The sequence below is a fragment of the Leuresthes tenuis genome, unplaced genomic scaffold, assembly GCF_036924035.1.
Source record: "Leuresthes tenuis unplaced genomic scaffold, fLeuTen1.0.hap1 SCAF_9, whole genome shotgun sequence".
Taxonomy (NCBI): Eukaryota; Metazoa; Chordata; class Actinopteri; order Atheriniformes; family Atherinopsidae; genus Leuresthes; species Leuresthes tenuis.
The window spans coordinates 1,813,530-1,835,910 of record NW_027325363.1 but is presented as its reverse complement, the minus strand read 5'-3'; positions in this window follow the sequence as shown (position 1 = coordinate 1,835,910).

Genomic DNA, 22,381 nt, shown 5'->3' with positions numbered 1-22,381 from the left:
GCCCCTAAAAGCAGAATGGGAGGCAGAGCCTTCAGTTATCAGGCCCCTAAAAGCAGAATGGGAGGCAGAGCCTTCAGTTATCAGGCCCCTAAAAGCAGAATGGGAGGCAGAGCCTTCAGTTATCAGGCCCCTAAAAGCAGAATGGGAGGCAGAGCCTTCAGTTATCAGGCCCCTAAAAGCAGAATGGGAGGCAGAGCCTTCAGTTATCAGGCCCCTAAAAGCAGAATGGGAGGCAGAGCCTTCAGTTATCAGGCCCCTAAAAGCAGAATGGGAGGCAGAGCCTTCAGTTATCAGGCCCCTAAAAGCAGAATGGGAGGCAGAGCCTTCAGTTATCAGGCCCCTAAAAGCAGAATGGGAGGCAGAGCCTTCAGTTATCAGGCCCCTAAAAGCAGAATGGGAGGCAGAGCCTTCAGTTATCAGGCCCCTAAAAGCAGAATGGGAGGCAGAGCCTTCAGTTATCAGGCCCCTAAAAGCAGACTGGGAGGCAGAGCCTTCAGTTATCAGGCCCCTCTCTGTGGAACCAGCTGCCAGTTTGGCTTCAGGAAGCAGACACCCTCTCTACCTTTAAGATCAGGCTCAAACTTTCCTTTCTGATAAAGCTTATAGTTAGGGATGGCTCAGGTGAGCCTGAAACATCCCATAGTTCTGCTGCTATAGGCCCAGCCTGCTGGGGGACCTCATCTGTCACACCTTTCCTCTCTTTCCTCTCTTTTTCCCCCTGTTTAATTTCTCAAATGACTTTATGTCCATGTGACATTATTGTGGTTATTAACTTGTGTTTCCCTGTTCCAGCAGGTATCCTTTGAATGGTGTTATGGTGTTTTTCCCCCCTCTTTTCCCTCTTTTCTGTCTTCTCAAACCCCAGCTGGTCGAGGCGGATGGCCACCCTTCCTGGTTCTGGTTCTGCCAGAGGTTTCTTCCTGGTTCTGGTTCTGCCAGAGGTTTCTTCCTGAGTCTGGTTCTGCCAGAGGTTTCTTCCTGGTTCTGGTTCTGCCAGATGTTTCTTCCTGGTTCTGGTTCTGCCAGAGGTTTCTTCCTGGTTCTGGTTCTGCCAGATGTTTCTTCCTGGTTCTGGTTCTGCCAGAGGTTTCTTCCTGGTTCTGCCAGAGGTTTCTTCCTGGTTCTGGTTCTGCCAGATGTTTCTTTCCGAGTCTGGTTCTGCCAGAGGTTTCTTCCTGGTTCTGGTTCTGCCAGATGTTTCTTCCTGGTTCTGGTTCTGCCAGAGGTTTCTTCCTGGTTCTGGTTCTGCCAGAGGTTTCTTCCTGGTTCTGGTTCTTCCAGAGGTTTCTTCCTGGTTCTGCCAGAGGTTTCTTCCTGGTTCTGCCAGAGGTTTCTTCCTGGTTCTGGTTCTGCCAGAGGTTTCTTCCTGTTAAAGGGAGTCGTTCCTTTCCACAGTCCCTCAGGCTCAGGACGGGAGATTGGACTGAAGACAAGTTTCGGTCCAATCTGTTGGTTTCCTTAGCTCGGATATTATTTTTGAATTGGCTCCATATGAATGAATTGGATTATGATTACAATGAATTGAATTCCTTGAAGTGCCTTGAGATGACAATTGTTGTAATCTGGTGCTATATAAATAAAATTTAATTGAATTGAATTATGACATCATAAATACTTTTCATGAGTTTGAATTGAGTTTTTTTATTAGTTTAGAATTGATAGGTGATTATTAGATACCTCAGAAACACAGGTGGAGGTTTAAGTTACTCGTTGCTTTAACTCAGTGAAAGATGCAGAAACTGAAAAGCAGCTGGTGAATCAGGCCAGATGCTCCAAGTATAAAGCATAAAATCCTCTTTGAAACGTGAAAACGACTTGAGGTGAGTTTCCTTTCTGTCACGGACGTAGGCGTGGAGGTGAGCAGAGAGGATCCGAATCCGAATAAACTGGATTTATTCCAAAAAAACGCAGCTGAGCCAGAATACCAAACAACAAAAACTGATCAAACAAACAGAGCTGACAAGACACAAATGGAACTCGAACAGAGTCCAAACCAGAGCAAACATTTACGTAATCCAGCAAGACACAGGATTTTCCCAGCTTCTGCTTGCATTCGAACACACCACCAGTTTGTATCCTGAGGAGCTGCTGTGATTGGCTGCCTGGGCCAGGTGTGTTTAAAGTGTTTATAGAGGATCCACCGCAGCCAGTTGAGCTCAGATGCTGCAGAAGGAGAACTCGCCATCCATCCATCGCAGGTATGAAGCTCACCTGGGGGCTCGTAGATGTTTTATTCAAACAAAAACCTCCTCACTGTAACTGAACTGAACCAGTCTGAGATGTTCACCTCTTCTGGCAGAATAAAGGTGCATTTTGACTTGAAAGCACCCAGAACTTAAATGCCCCTGGGGCTTTTCAAAGGGCCAAAACACCATTGTGGTGGGGCCACAGAGGAGAATGTGGGTTGGATTTAAAACGAGCTGTTCAGAATGTTAAAAGCTTCCCAAACTCTGCCCAACATCCCAAAATAAATCCCACGTCCATCAACACCTCAGTCGTGAACACTCACTTCTATTAATGAACAATAAACAAAGACCAAAACAGGACAGTTTTTCATTCTTCCATTTATCGTAACGTGTAACAGGAAGCAGAAGAAAACAGAGAAAACCTGATGGGCTTCTGTGGAAAAACGTCCCAGCCTGGAAGGCCTCGCTGTGGTCTGCATGTATCTGGATGACTCATTGCTCCGTGTTTCCTATCAAACTGCAGCTATTGTCCAGCAGCCGTCAGAATCTTCAGCTTGTTTCTCATAGTTTGACTGTATGCTTATCAGCATTCGCACACGAAGACCAATCCTGCTGCACTCGATAGATTTAAAACTGTTGCTTTTAAACGGGCAGAACTGAAGATGTCTTGTGGTCAAGGACTTAAAACCCATTACAGTTGGTCGGAGATGGTAAACTGTGGAGTTTTGTGTGTATTTACTGGCTGGATTCACTTTTTGTCAAGGCTAGAAATGAATAACAGGTTTTTCCTTGATGCCATCGCCATGAAAGACATCTGCATTGTGGTTCTTCACTGGTTTGGATGCTGTGCTGCTGGAATGATTTATACTGGCACATCTGGTATTTTTTTTACATATCTTCAGTGATGCCAAAGGGAAAGCAGCTGTTTTAGCTTTTCAAACCCAAACTAATGTCTGGATCCAGATTAGTTGAAGAGGAAACATCTAGCATGAAGAGCAGGAACAAACTGGATAAAGGAGGAGGAAGTTTAAACCATTTGTTTTCTTGATCATAAGGGGATGAGATCACTGGCAGAAAAATTGGACGAGCAGGAATATCAGGCAGAGACCTGGCTGCAGGAACAGCTTTAACAGCTCTCTGCTCAGCTTTAAGACTATCCGGGCAGACAGAGACTGCAGACAGAGCGCTAACAGTAAAGGAGGAGGATCACAGAGCTGGTTAACAACAGATGGTGGAATCCTGGACCTGGCTGCAGGAACAGCTCTAACAGCTCTCTGCTCAGCTTTAAGACTATCCGGGCAGACAGAGACTGCAGACAGAGCGCTAACAGTAAAGGAGGAGGATCACAGAGCTGGTTAACAACAGATGGTGGAATCCTGGACCTGGCTGCAGGAACAACTCTAACAGCTCTCTGCTCAGCTTTAAGAGTATCCGGGCAGACAGAGACTGCAGACAGAGCGCTAACAGTAAAGGAGGAGGATCACAGAGCTGGTTAACAACAGATGGTGGAATCCTGGACCTGGCTGCAGGAACAGCTCTAACAGCTCTCTGCTCAGCTTTAAGACTATCCGGGCAGACAGAGACTGCAGACAGAGCGCTAACAGTAAAGGAGGAGGATCACAGAGCTGGTTAACAACAGATGGTGGAATCTTGGACCTGGCTGCAGGAACAACTCTAACAGCTCTCTGCTCAGCTTTAAGACTATCCGGGCAGACAGAGACTGCAGACAGAGCGCTAACAGTAAAGGAGGAGGATCACAGAGCTGGTTAACAACAGATGGTGGAATCCTGGACCTGGCTGCAGGAACAACTCTAACAGCTCTCTGCTCAGCTTTAAGACTATCCGGGCAGACAGAGACTGCAGACAGGGCCCTAACAGTAAAGGAGGAGGATCACAGAGCTGGTTAACAACAGATGGTGGAATCCTGGACCTGGCTGCAGGAACAGCTCTAACAGCTCTCTGCTCAGCTTTAAGACTATCCGGGCAGACAGAGACTGCAGACAGAGCGCTAACAGTAAAGGAGGAGGATCACAGAGATGGTTAACAACAGATGGTGGAATCCTGGACCTGGCTGCAGGAACAACTCTAACAGCTCTCTGCTCAGCTTTAAGACTATCCGGGCAGACAGAGACTGCAGACAGAGCGCTAACAGTAAAGGAGGAGGATCACAGAGCTGGTTAACAACAGATGGTGGAATCCTGGACCTGGCTGCAGGAACAACTCTAACAGCTCTCTGCTCAGCTTTAAGACTATCCGGGCAGACAGAGACTGCAGACAGAGCGCTAACAGTAAAGGAGGAGGATCACAGAGCTGGTTAACAACAGAGGGTGGAATCCTGGACCTGGCTGCAGGAACAGCTCTAACAGCTCTCTGCTCAGCTTTAAGACTATCCGGGCAGACGGAGACTGCAGACAGAGCGCTAACAGTAAAGGAGGAGGATCACAGAGCTGGTTAACAACAGATGGTGGAATCCTGGAGCGTCTCTGCAGCCCAGATGTTGAACTGCTGGCTGTCAGTTTCTGTCTCAGTTCACCTGAGTTACCTGCTGACGCTGTGTGTGACATCATCAGCTGAGTTGTTGCTAAGCAACAGAAACAACAGCCCAACCCACTGATGGAGACCTCCGAACCGTATTTCTCTCGACTACACATAAACTTTCTAAGCGTTGACAGTTTATTTTTATCAGATTTTCTGTTATTTATCTATCCTGAACTGATTCTGTTGGATCTTGCACAGGAATTAGGAAAAAAAGTGCGACTGAAACTGAGACTTGAACTAGTTTTTATGACTCAGTGACGACACTGATGGAAGCTGTGTGTAACGTTGAAGATTACAGGAAATGTTCAGAATCCAGCCTTCATGCTTCATGAATGAAATATATAAATGGTTCACTTCATGTCAGGAAGTTCCCTCTCTTCTCTGACCTTTAATCTTTGCATGTGTTTAATTATTCATTTTCCCTGTAAAAGACGTACCTGAGGGCTCCCCGACAGCCTGCTTCACAATGAGACACATAGTTTTATTGTTGCTGCCGTTGTTACCCAATCTCCAACTGAAATCTCCTTCAGCTGAGATGTGAGGCATTTTGTTCCCGGCAGGTCTCGACCTGCAGCTCGAGCCGGGAAGCTACACCACAGATTCTTTAGGTTTTGAATTTTTTTGTGAATCAGGTGCTTCATTTGGTGAAATTCTGTGCCACAGGAGAATTTTTTACTGTTACACTTAAATTTTTCCCAGAATCACATTTTTTTCTGGTCATTTTTCCTGTTCACCTTCACTAACTAAAAGAAAATATTGAGATCGGCCCCGTTATGCATATCTTTCTCCACTCTCTCTGTCCACCTTCTGTCAAATAAAGGCCACTAACAGCCAAAAATAAAGATTAAATTGTGTGTTTCACGTTACAAGATCCAGTCAGTGACAGCCAACCTGAAGGTGGCTTCCTCTGGTTTCTTTGGGTTGAGCCCAGCCGAAACCACAGGAGCCAGCAAGGGCCCCAAAGGCCTGGCGTCGGTGGGGGGCTCCGGTTTCCATCAAGGTGTTTGAATCACTCTTAGCTTGACTAATCACCTGAGATCAAGTTGCCATGGGAGACCCTACCTGAAAAACACTTTCAGGGTCATGGTGGTACTCGGATCTGTCCTCCATGTGAAGGGGGGGATTCTACAGAAGGGTTTACAAGAGATGGACAGACGGATCGGGGCTTCGTCAGCAGTAATGAGGGCGCTGCTCCGGTCCGTTTGGTGAAGCTGAGCCGGAAGGAGAAGCTTTCAGGTTCCTGCTCCATCTTTGTTCCAACCCTCACCTGAGCTCACAGATCTGGGTTCTGACCCAAAGAAGGAGGTCGTGGATACAAGCGGCTGAAAGGAGTTTCCTTCAAAGGGGGGCGGGGCTCAGCCTTAGAGATAGGGGAGGAGCTCCACCATCCGGGGGGAGGAGCTCCACCATCCGGGGGAGGAGCTCCATCATCCGGGGGGAGGAGCTCCACCATCCGGGGGAAGGAGCTCCACCATCCGGGGGAGGAGCTCCATCATCCAGGGGAGGAGCTCCATCATCCGGAGGGAGGAGCTCCATCGTCCGGAGGGAGGAGCTCTACCATCCGGGGGAGGAGCTCCACCATCCGGGGGGAGGAGCTCTACCAACCGGGGGGAGGAGCTCCATCATCCAGGGGAGGAGCTCCATCATCCGGAGGGAGGAGCTCCATCGTCCGGAGGGAGGAGCTCTACCATCCGGGGGAGGAGCTCCACCATCAGGGGGAGGAGCTCCACCATCCGGGGGAGGAGCTCCACCATCAGGGGGAGGAGCTCCATCATCCGGAGGGAGGAGCTCTACCAACCGGAGGGAGCTCGGAGTAGAGTCGCTGCTCCTCCACATCGAAAGGAGTCAGCTGAGGTGGTTAATCTGGTTATCTCCTGGGAGGAAGCCCTGGGTCAGAACCAGAACCCACTGCAGGGATTATATATAAATATAATAAAATCAGGATCCCCCAGGAGGAGCTGGAGAGAGTCACTGGGGAGAGGGATGGATGGGTTTCTGACCCGATTCAGACCAGATAAGAGGAAGATGATGGATGGATTATGTGGTCCACAAAAAGAAAAGAAAATGTAATAATTTCATATGTGCAGAATGTAAAAAGAGAGAAAAGTTTGTGAAAAACATAATCTGGGCCCATAAATATTCACGTCCAGGGGTTCAGTTTTATCCAGTTTTTAAACTTTTAAACTAATTTTTTCAAACAAAGTAGCATAAAAGTATTGTGACTAATCCTGTTTCAACACATATTGTAAAAGTCTCTCAGTATATTTTCAGTATAAGGAAACATAAAGGTATTAAAGAAGGGAAACTAAACGCAGTGAGCGGGTAAACATCTGGTAAACATTGTTTGCTGCTGAATAAAAGCAGAACTTGGGTTGACCTGCTGCACGCTGACCTCAGAAGTGTTGTTTGTTCCTTTTCCTTCTTTTGTAATTCACCACAAATAAACTGAGGGTGAAGGAGGAGAGAAAAGTCCCGAAACAACAGAGTGTGTTCTCAGAGGTTTGGAGTTTCCTTACAGTGGAACAAACATCATCTTTTTCATGGAAGCACAAGTTAAAGGTCATCTTAACCACATATTTTACACATGTTCAGAGGTTACAGACTTTTCTCTGTTGGTATCAAGTCTGAAAACTGTCCCAATGAGCGTGAATACATCAGGTTTTTTCCTGGAGAATACGTCTGAGGTGTGCCTTTGAGCTAACTTCTTGTGTCATTTGGCACAGCTCAGCCTTTTCTCCCTGTTTCCCTTCCTTAAGAACGGCTTCTTGACAGCCACCCTTCCATGGAGACCATTTCTGATGAGGCTTGGGCCAACAGTAGATGGATCAGCTGAAGGTCCAGATGCATCTCTCAGGTCCTGTCAGGTCACAGCTGGATTTTTTCCTCTTTCTTAAGGACATCACTTTCAGATCCTGTTCATCTGCTGTAGATAGTTTTTTAGGCCTGACACTTCTTCTTTTGTCCTCCACTTTGTTCCTCATTGGTTCTTCCAGAGGTTTCTTCCTGGTTCTGGTTCTTCCAGAGGTTTCTTCCTGGTTCTACCAGAGGTTTCTTCCTGGTTCTGGTTCTGCCAGAGGTTTCTTCCTGGTTCTGGTTCTGCCAGAGGTTTCTTCCTGGTTCTGGTTCTGCCAGAGGTTTCTTCCTGGTTCTGGTTCTGCCAGAGGTTTCTTCCTGAGTCTGGTTCTGCCAGAGGTTTCTTCCTGGTTCTACCAGAGGTTTCTTCCTGGTTCTGGTTCTGCCAGAGGTTTCTTCCTGGTTCTGGTTCTGCCAGAGGTTTCTTCCTGGTTCTGCCAGAGGTTTCTTCCTGGTTCTGGTTCTGCCAGAGGTTTCTTCCTGGTTCTGCCAGAGGTTTCTTCCTGGTTCTACCAGAGGTTTCTTCCTGGTTCTGGTTCTGACAGAGGTTTCTTCCTGGTTCTGCCAGAGGTTTCTTCCTGGTTCTGGTCCTGCCAGAGGTTTCTTCCTGGTTCTGCCAGAGGTTCCTTCCTGGTTCTGGTTCTGCCAGAGGTTTCTTCCTGGTTCTGGTTCTGCCAGAGGTTTCTTCCTGGTTCTGGTTCTGCCAGAGGTTCCTTCCTGGTTCTGGTTCTGCCAGAGGTTTCTTCCTGTTAAAGGGAGTCGTTCCTTTCCACAGTCCCTCAGGCTCAGGACGGGAGATTGGACTGAAGACAAGTTTCGGTCCAATCTGTTGGTTTCCTTAGCTCGGATATTATTTTTGAATTGGCTCCATATGAATTAATTGGATTATAATTACAATGAATTGAATTCCAATTGGCTTGAATTGGACTTTATTACTTAAGTGCCTTGAGATGACAATTGTTGTAATCTGGCGCTTTATAAATAAAGTTGAATTGAATTGAGAGTTCACCAGAGACTACTTTCCATGAATCCGTATTTAAACCTGAATATCTGTTGCTGCAGCTCGGTCTGTGTGACGTCTACAAAGTGCAGCCACAAAGATGTGGTTTCAATCTGATTCGGACTCCGGTGAACACGACCAGAACCAGACTGTCTCCTGGGATATTTCCTGTCTGCGCTCCACATTCCTCAAGTTCGTGAATCAGATGACAACAAAATCTGTAATCTGTGTTCAAACCCTCTCTTTTTTCATCATCTCCACTTGTGAAATCAGATTTTCCTCAGAATCAAACCTCTGACACTGTAGTTTTCCCAGAATTCAATCTGAGTAATTTATCAGGAAGAGGAGAGATGGCCGTGACTGCTGATGTGAAAGCCTTTTGTTTCAGTTCCCTCCATTAAAACACAAGGCATTCATTGACATTAACGGACATTTCTTTCACATCTTTTGTTGTTTACAACACATTTAAACTCTCGTCATGCGAGTGTTTGCAATAAAAACCCAGTTTCACCTCATTAAATCAGATTTTTGGGGGTTTTTGGATATCAAATACTCCTCATTTCCCCTCAAGGTGCAACTTCTGCCATGCGGTGAAACTCTCAGTCAGCTCCTAAAATAACTCTTTAGATATTTATCAGTTTGTTTCTGCTGCCAGTTCGTCACACACATGTAAATCTGATTTGGACTTTTCCTGCAAGGTCGAGAGTTAAGACACCAACAGCGAGGTTGCATTCTTTCAGAGGAACAACTCTTCGTTTCATGTTACTGCGTGAAACTCCAGAGCTGCAACAGCGAGAGGAGAAAAGAGAAGGAAGCAGTTTTCACACTGAAACAAGGCATGGGGGCCGGGCTCCTGGAGGTGGGGGGCAGCAGAGGATGAGGGTGGCATGGGGGCCGGGCTCCTAGAGGTGGGGAGAAGCAGAGGATGAGGGTGGCATGGGGGCCGGGCTCCTAGAGGTGGGGAGAAGCTGAGGATGAGGGTGGCATGGGGGCCGGGCTCCTGGAGGTGGGGAGAAGCAGAGGATGAGGGTGGCATGGGGGCCGGGCTCCTAGAGGTGGGGAGAAGCAGAGGATGAGGGTGGCATGGGGGCCGGGCTCCTAGAGGTGGGGAGAAGCAGAGGATGAGGGTGGCATGGGGGCCGGGCTCCTAGAGGTGGGGAGAAGCAGAGGATGAGGGTGGCATGGGGGCCGGGCTCCTAGAGGTGGGGAGAAGCTGAGGATGAGGGTGGCATGGGGGCCGGGCTCCTGGAGGTGGGGAGAAGCAGAGGATGAGGGTGGCATGGGGGCCGGGCTCCTAGAGGTGGGGAGAAGCAGAGGATGAGGGTGGCATGGGGGCCGGGCTCCTAGAGGTGGGGAGAAGCAGAGGATGAGGGTGGCATGGGGGCCGGGCTCCTAGAGGTGGGGAGAAGCAGAGGATGAGGGTGGCATGGGGGCCGGGCTCCTAGAGGTGGGGAGAAGCAGAGGATGAGGGTGGCATGGGGGCCGGGCTCCTAGAGGTGGGGAGAAGCTGAGGATGAGGGTGGCATGGGGGCCGGGCTCCTGGAGGTGGGGAGAAGCAGAGGATGAGGGGGGCATGGGGGCCGGGCTCCTAGAGGTGGGGAGAAGCAGAGGATGAGGGTGGCATGGGGGCCGGGCTCCTGGAGGTGGGGAGAAGCTGAGGATGAGGGTGGCATGGGGGCCGGGCTCCTGGAGGTGGGGAGAAGCAGAGGATGAGGGCGGCATGGGGGCCTGGCTCCTAGAGGTGGGGAGAAGCAGAGGATGAGGGTGGCATGGGGGCCGGGCTCCTAGAGGTGGGGAGAAGCAGAGGATGAGGGGGGCATGGGGGCCGGGCTCCTAGAGGTGGGGAGAAGCAGAGGATGAGGGTGGCATGGGGGCCGGGCTCCTGGAGGTGGGGAGAAGCTGAGGATGAGGGTGGCATGGGGGCCGGGCTCCTGGAGGTGGGGAGAAGCTGAGGATGAGGGTGGCATGGGGGCCTGGCTCCTAGAGGTGGGGAGAAGCAGAGGATGAGGGTGGCATGGGGGCCTGGCTCCTGGAGGTGGGGAGAAGCTGAGGATGAGGGCGGCATGGGGGCCTGGCTCCTAGAGGTGGGGAGAAGCAGAGGATGAGGGTGGCATGGGGGCCGGGGGCCGGGCTCCTGGAGGTGGGGAGAAGCAGAGGATGAGGGTGGCATGGGGGCCGGGCTCCTGGAGGTGGGGAGAAGCTGAGGATGAGGATGCATGGGGGCCTGGCTCCTAGAGGTGGGGAGAAGCTGAGGATGAGGGTGGCATGGGGGCCGGGGGCCTGGCTCCTGGAGGTGGGGAGAAGCAGAGGATGGGGATGCATGGGGGCCTGGTTCCTGGAGGTGGGGAGAAGCAGAGGATGAGGGTGGCGTGGGGGCCGGGCTCCTGGAGGTGGGGAGAAGCTGAGGATGAGGATGCATGGGGGCCTGGCTCCTGGAGGTGGGGAGAAGCTGAGGATGAGGATGCATGGGGGCCTGGCTCCTAGAGGTGGGGAGAAGCAGAGGATGGGGGCCTGGCTCTGAAAAACGTTTCTGTGAAGATAAAATGCCTATTTTTATCACCCTGATGGATAGATCCTGCGATCTTAACCCCAGCTGCAGCTTGTTTGCTGAAAAGTTTGTCTCCAGAACCTGTTTCTGCTGCTTCCCAACAATCAGGAAATCAGTTTGAATCTGTCTGGATTAAAATAAATCTTCCAGGAAACTGTTCTGGGTGAAACTCAGAGTGACATTCCCACATTCCTTCGTCTTCACTGTTTATCTCACTTTGCCTCCATCCCACTGAACAGAATGATTACATCTCCTCAGCTCACATCGGTGACCTCTGACCTCACATCCTGTTGTTGTGTTGGATTATTATGACACAGCAGAGGAGAGTTCCTCGAGCTGGGAGGCTGAGACGGAGACACCTTCAGTTTTAAACCAGATTTCTGAAGATCTTCTGTTGTTTTGGGTCTTTGTGGAGCGTTTGTTTGACTAATGTTTGATTTATTTCTAGTCTTCTGCACCTTGTTTGTTGTGATTTCACGGCTGGATTTAGTTCCTCATTACTGTGACCTGCAGCTCGTTTACTTCCCACTATAATGTGGCCGCTCTTATTCCAATGTTTATTCCACTGTGAGTTGATTTAAAGTCTGGAACCATCTGTGCCGTGTTGCTGCTGCAGATATCATCATCTTTCTTAAGCTGAAACAACGAAAGGCCGTGGTACCTGAAGGCATCACAAGCTGCTGTTTCAACACACTTTGCACAATTTGAATGCCACTCCAATAGCTCCAACTGGATTTTCAGAGGCTCTTTTCCTTCGACCTTGTTTGGAAATCTAATGGGGTTAAGGGAAGATGATTGGTGACATTCTTCTGAACTTTGTAGAGTAGTAGAACCGTCTTCATCCTCCATATGTTAACCCAGACAGGAAGCAAGTCGATATGAGCTGAACCGCTCATTTATAACAGAATAACATCTGTAACTATGAACCTGAAGGTTTCACCTTTGAATCACTTCCTCCTCTGACTGTAACACAAGAATCTGTTTCCCAACTGTTTGGGAAAGACTTCCGAGGCAACATCTGCACCGTGGCTGTGAATGACTGACAGTCATTGATGATATAAGCTAATGATCGCGTCTGACCACAGGAGTGGAAGTTAAGCAACGAGAGAACAATAATCAGTGATGATAAGCATGATTTTTATCATATGTTCTGAATTAAGGAGCAGCTTGTATGGACACGACTCTTTTATTCCTATTTGTGGACACAGCTTTGTCTTTTCTGTCTACAGAACACTCCTCATTTCTTTACATTTCTCCATTAAAACCAGGAAACAGCTGCAGAGATTCACTGAAACATGATCAAAGATGAACATAAACCCAGAATCTGAGGCAGAAACAGAGTTTTTTATCAGTTCTCAGCAGCTTTAAAGTGAATCTCTGGTCTGAGCTCCTTTATTCTCCAACACAGCCTGAACCCTCTGAGACAAGCTTTCTGTCATTTCTTTAAGGAGTCTTCAGGAATAGTTCTCCAGGCTTCTTGAAGGACATCCCAAAGCTCTTCTTTGGATGTGGGCTGCCTTTTGTTCCGTTCTCTGTCAGATGATCCCACACTGCTTCAATAATGTTGAGGTCCGGGCTCTGGGGAGGATTCATCCCTCCATAAGACCTGTTGCCACTGATTTTCAGTCCACTTCTTGTGTCATTTGGCACAGCTCAGCCTTTTCTCCCTGTTTCCCTTCCTTAAGAACGGCTTCTTGACAGCCACCCTTCCATGGAGACCATTTCTGATGAGGCTTGGGCCAACAGTAGATGGATCAGCTGAAGGTCCAGATGCATCTCTCAGGTCCTGTGTTGCTGGATTTGATTACAAATGGATCATTTGGAAAATGTTTGAGATCTTCAGCTCTTCTTTCTCCTCACTTCAGTGTGAATCTGATCCCTTCCCTCCACCACAGAAGCTGAGGCAGCTCGTGAGAACACAACACATAAATCAGATGATGCATTTGTCTGTGAGTATAAAGCAGCCATTGGTGATGCTGTCTGAAACCAGGAGGGAGGAGAAGCTTTTTATCCTGGTGTGAAGCTGCAGATTTTCCTCCTACATGCCTCACATATTAAATTTCAAACCATTTCCAGCCACAGGGATCAATCAGCTGGAGCTTTTTCTGCTTATTTCCCCTTTATTCTGCACAAAAGACACCTTCTGCATGACCCCAAACTGCCTTAAATACCTTTGTTTCAGCTGCACGAACAGGAAAAGATGCCGATGCGACAGCTCTGAGCTTTAAAAGCCGTGCTTGGACCGTTGTGGAAGCAGCAGATCAGGGAGGAGATGTTTCAGGATGTTTTGACTGCAGCTGAGATTCTCCGATTAAACATCTATTCATGCAGATACGCACCTCACTGATTTACAGGCTGCTGATGTCTTCTCCATGTGTTCTTCCTGTTATGTCTGTCCACACACACACTGTGTTTGGTCTGCTGAAGATGGCGGTCTTTAATGGAGCTGCATTACATTCCTGATTAAATACATTTAAGGCGGACTGATGAGTTTCGGGGAAGCATCTGAAATGCATCATGAAACCAAACTGACAGAGTTTGGTTTCCTTGTTTAACTGTGTCAGAGTGCACGTTAATGTTGTGCACGCCGTGCCCAGAAACCGTGGAATAAGTCACGCTACAGTTTTAGCTTAGCTTAGCTTAGCTTAGCTTAGCTTAGCTCGTCCTGCATGCACAGGAGTCCGTTTACTGACTGAATTACGTCCAAAAACAGTGGAATACACAGTTAAGTCACGCTACAGTTTTAGCTAAGCTTAGCTTAGCTTAGCTTAGCTTAGCTTAGCTCGTCCTGCATGCACAGGAGTCCGTTTACTGACTGAATTACGTCCAACTCCACTACGAAAGCTGATAAAATGGCTCCATTTCACCTTGATGGTCTTTTATTGGCTGCCCAGTTACAAACTTTATTATAATATTAATCTTTTTTTTAAAAAAGCTGCCCTAAAAGTGCTGAATGTCAGGATTTAAACAGCTATCTTACATGCTGCTACTCTCAGAGGAAACTCTGGCATCCCACTGTAAATTCGTCCTTTTTCACAGTACTTTTAGCATAAATGAAAGCATGAACCCTGTGTGCTCCAGAAGCAGAGAGCGGACACGCTGGAAATGATCTTCTGCAGGATGCAGGAATCTGTTCCGCTTTGTGGATTTTGGTTTTCAAGCCTTAGTTTTACTGCGTTTTTGTTTCTGCTCAGTTTTCCTTGCCTGTCATTGGTCGGATTCTGTCTGTCCTGCTTTGTCTTTTTGTTCAGAGATTACTCTGTCATCAGGATTTCTTCAGTTTAGTTCAGTTGGTTTTTAGTTACTCATCTTTTAGTAACTAGTTCTGTTTCTTCTCTCATATTTTCTCTCTTCACCCTCGGCTGCAGTCATTCACCCATCGGTTCCCCACAGTATTCAATCTCTGTGGTTTCTCTTAATCTTGGTCAGATCCTCGCCGTTACAACCCCATGTCCTTCCTTCACGGTTTGTTCTGTTTCTTGTGAATTTAGTTCAGTATTTCCGGGTTTTTGTTCTGTTAGAAATAAATCACTTTCCCACAGCCTCCTGCCTTTATCTGTGTCTGCGTTCGGGTCCTTAAAACCGTGACAGAAACTGTGTAATATACACAGTTAGGTCACGCTACAGTTTTAGCTTAGCTTAGCTTAGCTTAGCTCGTCCTGCATGCACAGGAGTCCGTTTACTGACTGAATTACGTCCAAAAACTGTGGAATACACAGTTAAGTCACGCTACAGTTTTAGCTTAGCTTAGCTTAGCTTAGCTCGGAGTCCGTTTACTGACTGAATTACATCAAACTCCACTACGAAAGCTGATAAAACGGCTCCATTTCACCTTGATGGTCTTTTATTGGCTGCCCAGTTACAGACTTTATTATAATATTAATCTTTTTTAAAAAAATCTGCCCTAAAAGTGCTGAATGTCAGGATTTAAACAGCTATCTTACATGCTGCTACTCTGGCATCCCACTGTAAATTCGTCCTTTTTCACAGTACTTTTAGCATAAATGAAAGCATGAACCCTGTGTGCTCCGGAAGCAGAGAGCGGACACGCTGGAAATGATCTTCTGCAGGATGCAGGAATCTGTTCCGCTTTGTGGATTTTGGTTTTCAAGCCTTAGTTTTACTGCGTTTTTGTTTTTCTTGCCTGTCATTGGTCGGATTCTGTCTGTCCTGCTTTTCGTTCAGAGATTACTCTGTCATCAGGATTTCTTCAGTTTAGTTCACTTGGTTTTTAGTTACTCATCTTTTAGTAACTAGTTCTGTTTCTTCTCTCATATTTCTCTCTTCTCCCTCGGCTGCAGTCATTCACCCATCGGTTCCCCACAGTATTCAATCTCTGTGGTTTCTCTTAATCTTGGTCAGATCCTCGCCGTTACAACCCCATGTCCTTCCTTCACGGTTTGTTCTGTTTCTTGTGAATTTACTTCAGTATTTCCGGCCTTTTGTTTTGTTAGAAATAAATCACTTTCCCACAGCCTCCCGCCTTTATCTGTGTCTGCGTTCGGGTCCTTAAAACCGTGACAGAAACTGTGTAATATACACAGTTAAGTCACGCTACAGTTTTAGCTTAGCTTAGCTTAGCTTAGCTTAGCTCGGAGTCCGTTTACTGACTGAATTACATCAAACTCCACTACGATAGCTGATAAAACGGCTCCATTTCACCTTGATGGTCTTTTATTGGCTGCCCAGTTACAGACTTTATTATAATATTAATCTTTTTTTTAAAAAAGCTGCCCTAAAAGTGCTGAATGTCAGGATTTAAACAGCTATCTTACATGCTGCTACTCTCAGAGGAAACTCTGGCATCCCACTGTAAATTCGTCCTTTTTCACAGTACTTTTAGCATAAATGAAAGCATGAACCCTGTGTGCTCCGGAAGCAGAGAGCGGACACGCTGGAAATGATCTTCTGCAGGATGCAGGAATCTGTTCCGCTTTGTGGATTTTGGTTTTCAAGCCTTAGTTTTACTGCGTTTTTGTTTTTCTTGCCTGTCATTGGTCGGATTCTGTCTGTCCTGCTTTGTCTTTTTGTTCAGAGGTTACTCTGTCATCAGGATTTCTTCAGTTTAGTTCAGTTGGTTTTTAGTTACTCATCTTTTAGTAACTAGTTCTGTTTCTTCTCTCATATTTTCTCTCTTCTCCCTCGGCTGCAGTCATTCACCCATCGGTTCCCCACAGTATTCAATCTCTGTGGTTTCTCTTAATCTTGGTCAGATCCTCGCCGTTACAACCCCATGTCCTTCCTTCACGGTTTGTTCTGTTTCTTGTGAATTTAGTTCAGTATTTCCGGCCTTTTGTTTTGTTAGAAATAAATCACTTTCCCACAGCCTCCCGCCTTTATCTGTGTCTGCGTTCGGGTCCTTAAAACCGTGACAGAAACTGTGTAATATACACAGTTAGGTCACGCTACAGTTTTAGCTTAGCTTAGCTTAGCTTAGCTTAGCTCGGAGTCCGTTTACTGACTGAATTACATCAAACTCCACTACGAAAGCTGATAAAACGGCTCCATTTCACCTTGATGGTCTTTTATTGGCTGACCAGTTACAAACTTTATTATAATATTAATCTTTTTTTTAAAAAAGCTGCCCTAAAAGTGCTGAATGTCAGGATTTAAACAGCTATCTTACATGCTGCTACTCTCAGAGGAAACTCTGGCATCCCACTGTAAATTCGTCCTTTTTCACAGTACTTTTAGCATAAATGAAAGCATGAACCCTGTGTGCTCCGGAAGCAGAGAGCGGACACGCTGGAAATGATCTTCTGCAGGATGCAGGAATCTGTTCCGCTTTGTGGATTTTGGTTTTCAAGCCTTAGTTTTACTGCGTTTTTGTTTTTCTTGCCTGTCATTGGTCGGATTCTGTCTGTCCTGCTTTGTCTTTTTGTTCAGAGGTTACTCTGTCATCAGGATTTCTTCAGTTTAGTTCACTTGGTTTTTAGTTACTCATCTTTTAGTAACTAGTTCTGTTTCTTCTCTCATATTTTCTCTCTTCTCCCTCGGCTGCAGTCATTCACCCATCGGTTCCCCACAGTATTTAATCTCTGTGGTTTCTCTTAATCTTGGTCAGATCCTCGCCGTTACAACCCCATGTCCTTCCTTCACGGTTTGTTCTGTTTCTTGTGAATTTAGTTCAGTATTTCCGGCCTTTTGTTTTGTTAGAAATAAATCACTTTCCCACAGCCTCCCGCCTTTATCTGTGTCTGCGTTCGGGTCCTTAAAACCGTGACAGAAACCGAATCTCGATGCGATTTCTGAGTTGATTTTCCCTTATTTTGAGATAACGCAGCTTCTGTTCACGTGACAACAAGGTAATTGACTTGTTTCCTCCTTTTGTTTTCTTGAGGTCACAACATAGTGAAACCTGCTATCAGGAGAAAATGAGGCGATGATGGAGAGCTGGAACGGGACTTTTTTGGGAGGCGTTTCACTGTTCATCATCACTGTCCTGACAGCAGGACGGGAGTCTGTTTGCTGCTCTGAGGTCAGTAAATATCTGCTCTGTGAGTTCAATTCAATTCAGTTCAATTCAATTCAGTTTTATTTATAAAGCGCCAGATTACAACAATTGTCATCTCAAGGCACTTAAATAATAAAGTCCAATTCAAGCCAATTGGAATTAAATTCATTGTAATCATAATCCAATTAATTCATATGGAGCCAATTCAAAAATAATATCCGAGCTAAGGAAACCAACAGATTGGACCGAAACTTGTCTTCAGTCCAATCTCCCGTCCTGAGCCTGAGGGACTGTGGAAAGGAACGACTCCCTTTAACAGGAAGAAACCTCTGGCAGAACCAGAACCAGGAAGAAACCTCTGGCAGAACCAGAACCAGGAAGGAACCTCTGGCAGAACCAGGAAGAAACCTCTGGCAGAACCAGACTCAGGAAGAAACCTCTGGCAGAACCAGAACCAGGAAGGGTGGCCATCTGCCTCGACCAGCTGGGGTTTGAGAGACAGAAAAGAGGGAAAAGAGGGAGGAAAAACACCATAACACCATTCAAAGGATACCTGCTGGAACAGGGAAACACAAGTTAATAACCACAATAATGTCACATGGACATAAAATCATCTGAGAAATTAAACAGCTCCTTCCACAGTTTGTTGTGATGGGAAACGTTGGTCCACTACCTGAGTCACACAAACAATCCTGGTTATCTCGAGATAACGACATAATGAACCCATTATTACTTCAAATATAAAGAATAAAGATAAATCTCTAAACACAAAGACTTGTTACGTGTTTCCAAAGTCCTCAGAAGGAAAAAGGAACCCAACACAGTGAGGTAAAGTGCTGTTTAACGAGCAGGAAGTCAGATTTAAAATAACTTTTAAAACAATCAGCAAGGAAACAGGCTGAAAAAAGACTCATTTACTCGTGTTGAAACGCCTCCTCTGTCTAACAGATGAGGCTGAAAGCTGCTGAATAGTTGCTGCTTTCAGCAAAAACCGTGTTGCTCCAACTGATTAAATCTTCTCCAGAAAACTGGATGTAAACAGACTCGTTTCAGATGGATGGAAGTTGTTCAGCATCCTGAGGGGATCACAGCCCTGAAGCAGAACTCTGAGCTTCCTTAAGTCCAAAAGGGAACAAAACCAGCTTCAAAGCACACAGCTCTGATCCTGTGTTGAAACATCTCATACTTTAAAACTAAAGCAGGTTTTCCTTCCTGAAACACCTGCTGCTCAGGGACAGCTACTCAGAAACATGGCAGCTCGGTCGGTCTGGGACTGAAAAATGCTGTGAAATGATCAGTCGTCCTGTTTGTGAATGGTTTAAATTGTCAGTTTATGTGTAATATCTGTTAAATGCAGGTTGTACATAAGCCCAGTGAAACGAATGTTATCACCGTACTGCTGATATCATCAAATAAGGAGCAGAACCAACAGCGAACTATGAGTCCACTGATAAGAGAAACAGGGATTTTATATCATGAGTGTTGAAAGGTGACCTGATGTGAGGTTAAATCTAATTTAATGCCGACATTAAGCAAGAGTGAAAGGTTTTAACTGGAATATAGTATTATCAAGACAGTTATATTCAGATAAATAACAGAAACATTTAACTTTACCAAAGACTTTATGCAATTTTACACCCTTTTTACAAAAAGTAGTTCCGGTAACTAAAGGAATATACTCGGCTCCCCTCTGACCCGTTCCAACTCTAACTTCCCTGGAGAACTCTTGGTTCGTCTCCTGGGAGATGGAAACAGCCAGAGGTAAAGAGAGCATGAGACAACAATCTTTTCCTGTATTTATAATATATATCAAAGCAAACCGCTTCTTAGCCGCTATTTCAACTCATCAAAACTCATTCGTGCCGACCTTGACTCCTGGTTTTATGCGCACAGCATCCACAAACCAATAAGCAAATGAAGCTCTGCGTGGTTAGTTAGCATTTATGTAAAATAGATTAAAATAGATTCACTAATTAACCTTTTCCATAGCAATGTCATTGCAAAACAAATACAAACAATGAGGTAACAACAGTTTGTGTCAACGTGCTTTTTGAAATTAAATAAAAAGTGAAAAACGTGTGACTGGACGTGCAGAATAACCTGATAAATCACTGATTAAATCACAGATAAATCACTGATTAAATTACTGATAAATCACTGATTAAATCACAGATAAATCACTGCTAAATCACTTATTAAATTATTGATAAATCACTGATAAATAGCAGATGAATCACTGATAAAATCACAGATAAATCACTGATAAATCACTAATTAAATTACTGATAAATTGCTGCTAAATCACTGAAAATTACTGACACCTAAAAGCCTTAAATTTTCACAAAAATCGGCCGTGCGCCATATAATCCGGTGCACTTTATGTGTATATGTCAGAGAACATTAGGTAATACGTGCGCCTTATAATCAGATGAGCCTTATAGTGCGCAAAATACAGTAAATCACTGATCAATCACTAATAAATTACTGATTAAATCGCTGATAAATCGCTGAAAATCACTGATTAAATCACTGATAAGTCACTGATTAAAGTACTGATAAATAGCAGATGAATCGCTGATAAGTCACTGATTAAATCACTGATTAAATCACTGATTAAATCACTGATAAATCACTGATTAAAGTACTGATAAATCACTGATTAAATTACTGATAAATCACTGATTAAAACACTGATAAATCACTGATTAAAACACTGATAAATCACTGATAAATCGCTGATAAATCACTGATAAATCACTGATTAAAGTACTGATAAATCACTGATTAAAACACTGATAAATAGCAGATGAATCGCTGATAAATCACTGATTAAATCGCTGATAAATGACTGATAAATCACTGAAAATTACTGATAAATCACTGACTAAATCACTGATTAAATCACTGCTAAATCACTTATTAAATTACTGATAAATCACTGATAAATCACTGATAAAATCACTGATAAATCACTGACTGTGCTCAGGGGACTCGGAGCCTCTAGTGTGAGGTAAGTCAGAGTGTTTTACAGCCAGGCAGGGGGAGGTGATGATTGGACCTGGTCGTGCTGCTCAGTTATGCAGCTTCCTCGACAGGAGAAGTGAAGCCATATGACTCACCTGCTTCGCTGTCACATTAGCAACAGCTCGTAAAACCACGACGAGACGAGTACAGTAACAAAAACGAGCGTTATAAAGCCGGTTCTCTGCTGCCACATCGCCGTGCTTTGAAGGAAGGTTGAATCATGTTGAGCTGTGCTCAGGCAGCATGATTCCTCTGAGGCGTGTAAAACCGACTGAGGTTGTTATGTCGATCCATACAGATTTATTCATGTTTTCAATAATTTTTTCAGCGATAAATTCAGTTTACAACCACGGCTTCAATGCAAATGTGAAATTATCTTAAAATCAGCAGAGGTCAGCAGTTAAAATAATTGATTTTACATGAGAACGCGGCTCAGTTAGTTTGCTGCTGTGAGGTCAGGTGGAAGAATGGAGGGACGAAGCATCCTAAATCAACCCCACATTTCCTCATGGTGCCTGTCCATCTAATCAAGGCAGAGCTGAGAAAGTGACTGACCAATCAGGAGACGGTAAACAAAGCCACGAGAGTGAAGGAAACGTGGAGAGAGACTTAATGAGCTGACGAAACAAAGAAAAATACTGGAACAAGTATTTCTCCCTTTATTCCTCCACTCTGCCTGGCTTCCTGTTGTTTTCTTCTTTCGCTGTCAGCCCATCAGTAAATGCCTGCTATGTGTCTTAAAAAAAGCTCTGCTCCAGGAAAAGCTGGACTTCCTGTCAGCTCATATCCTCTTCCTGTTGGTGAAAGGTCACGCCCTGTTGGCTGGGGGGGGGGCGGCTGTTCTGGACCCCACACAACAACAACTATGGAAAGGTTCCAGCTCCTCACCTTATTCTGAATAAGGCGTGTTTATGCTCATGTTAACTGAACCGCTTTCACAACACGGAGCGTTAATCCGGTTTCATGAGGCCTGTCATGATGGATCGATGCCTTTGGCGTCACATTTCCTCTGAATATGAGTGGATTGTTCTCAGGAACGTAAAAGGAAAGAGAGACTTCAGTGGAGCACTTCTTTTCCTTGCAGAATTGCCTCAGAAAGACCTCTCAAAGACCTCTCGTTTTCTATGGATTCTGGGTTATGTTAATTATGTTAATGTGAAAAAACAATGGGCCTCATCCAAGAACATTTTCGTATTTTTATTCTCTCGTTTTTTTCGTAAGAAGCTCTCGTATGAACAGGCCGCGCACAGCATCCACAAACCAATAAGCAAATGAAGCTCTGCGTGGTTAGTTACCATTTATGTAAAATAGATTAAAATATATTCACTGATTAACCTTTTCCATAGCGATGTCATTGCAAAACAAATACAAACAATGAGGTAACAACAGTTTGTGTCAATGTGCTTATTGAAATTAAATAAAAAGTCAAAAACGTGTGACTGGACATGCAGAATAGCCTGATAAATTACTGATAAATCACTGATAAATCACTGAAAATTACTGATAAATCGCTGCTTAAATTACTGATAAATCACAGATAAATCGCTGATAAATCGCTGCTTAAATTACTGATAAATCACCGAAAATTACTGATAAATCACTGATAAATCGCTGATAAATCACTGATAAATCGCTGCTGAAATTACTGATAAATCGCTGCTTAAATTACTGATAAATCGCTGGTAATTCACTGATAAATCACTGATAAATCACTGAAAATTACTGATAAATTGCTGGTAAATCACTGATAAATCACTGAAAATTACTGATAAATCGCT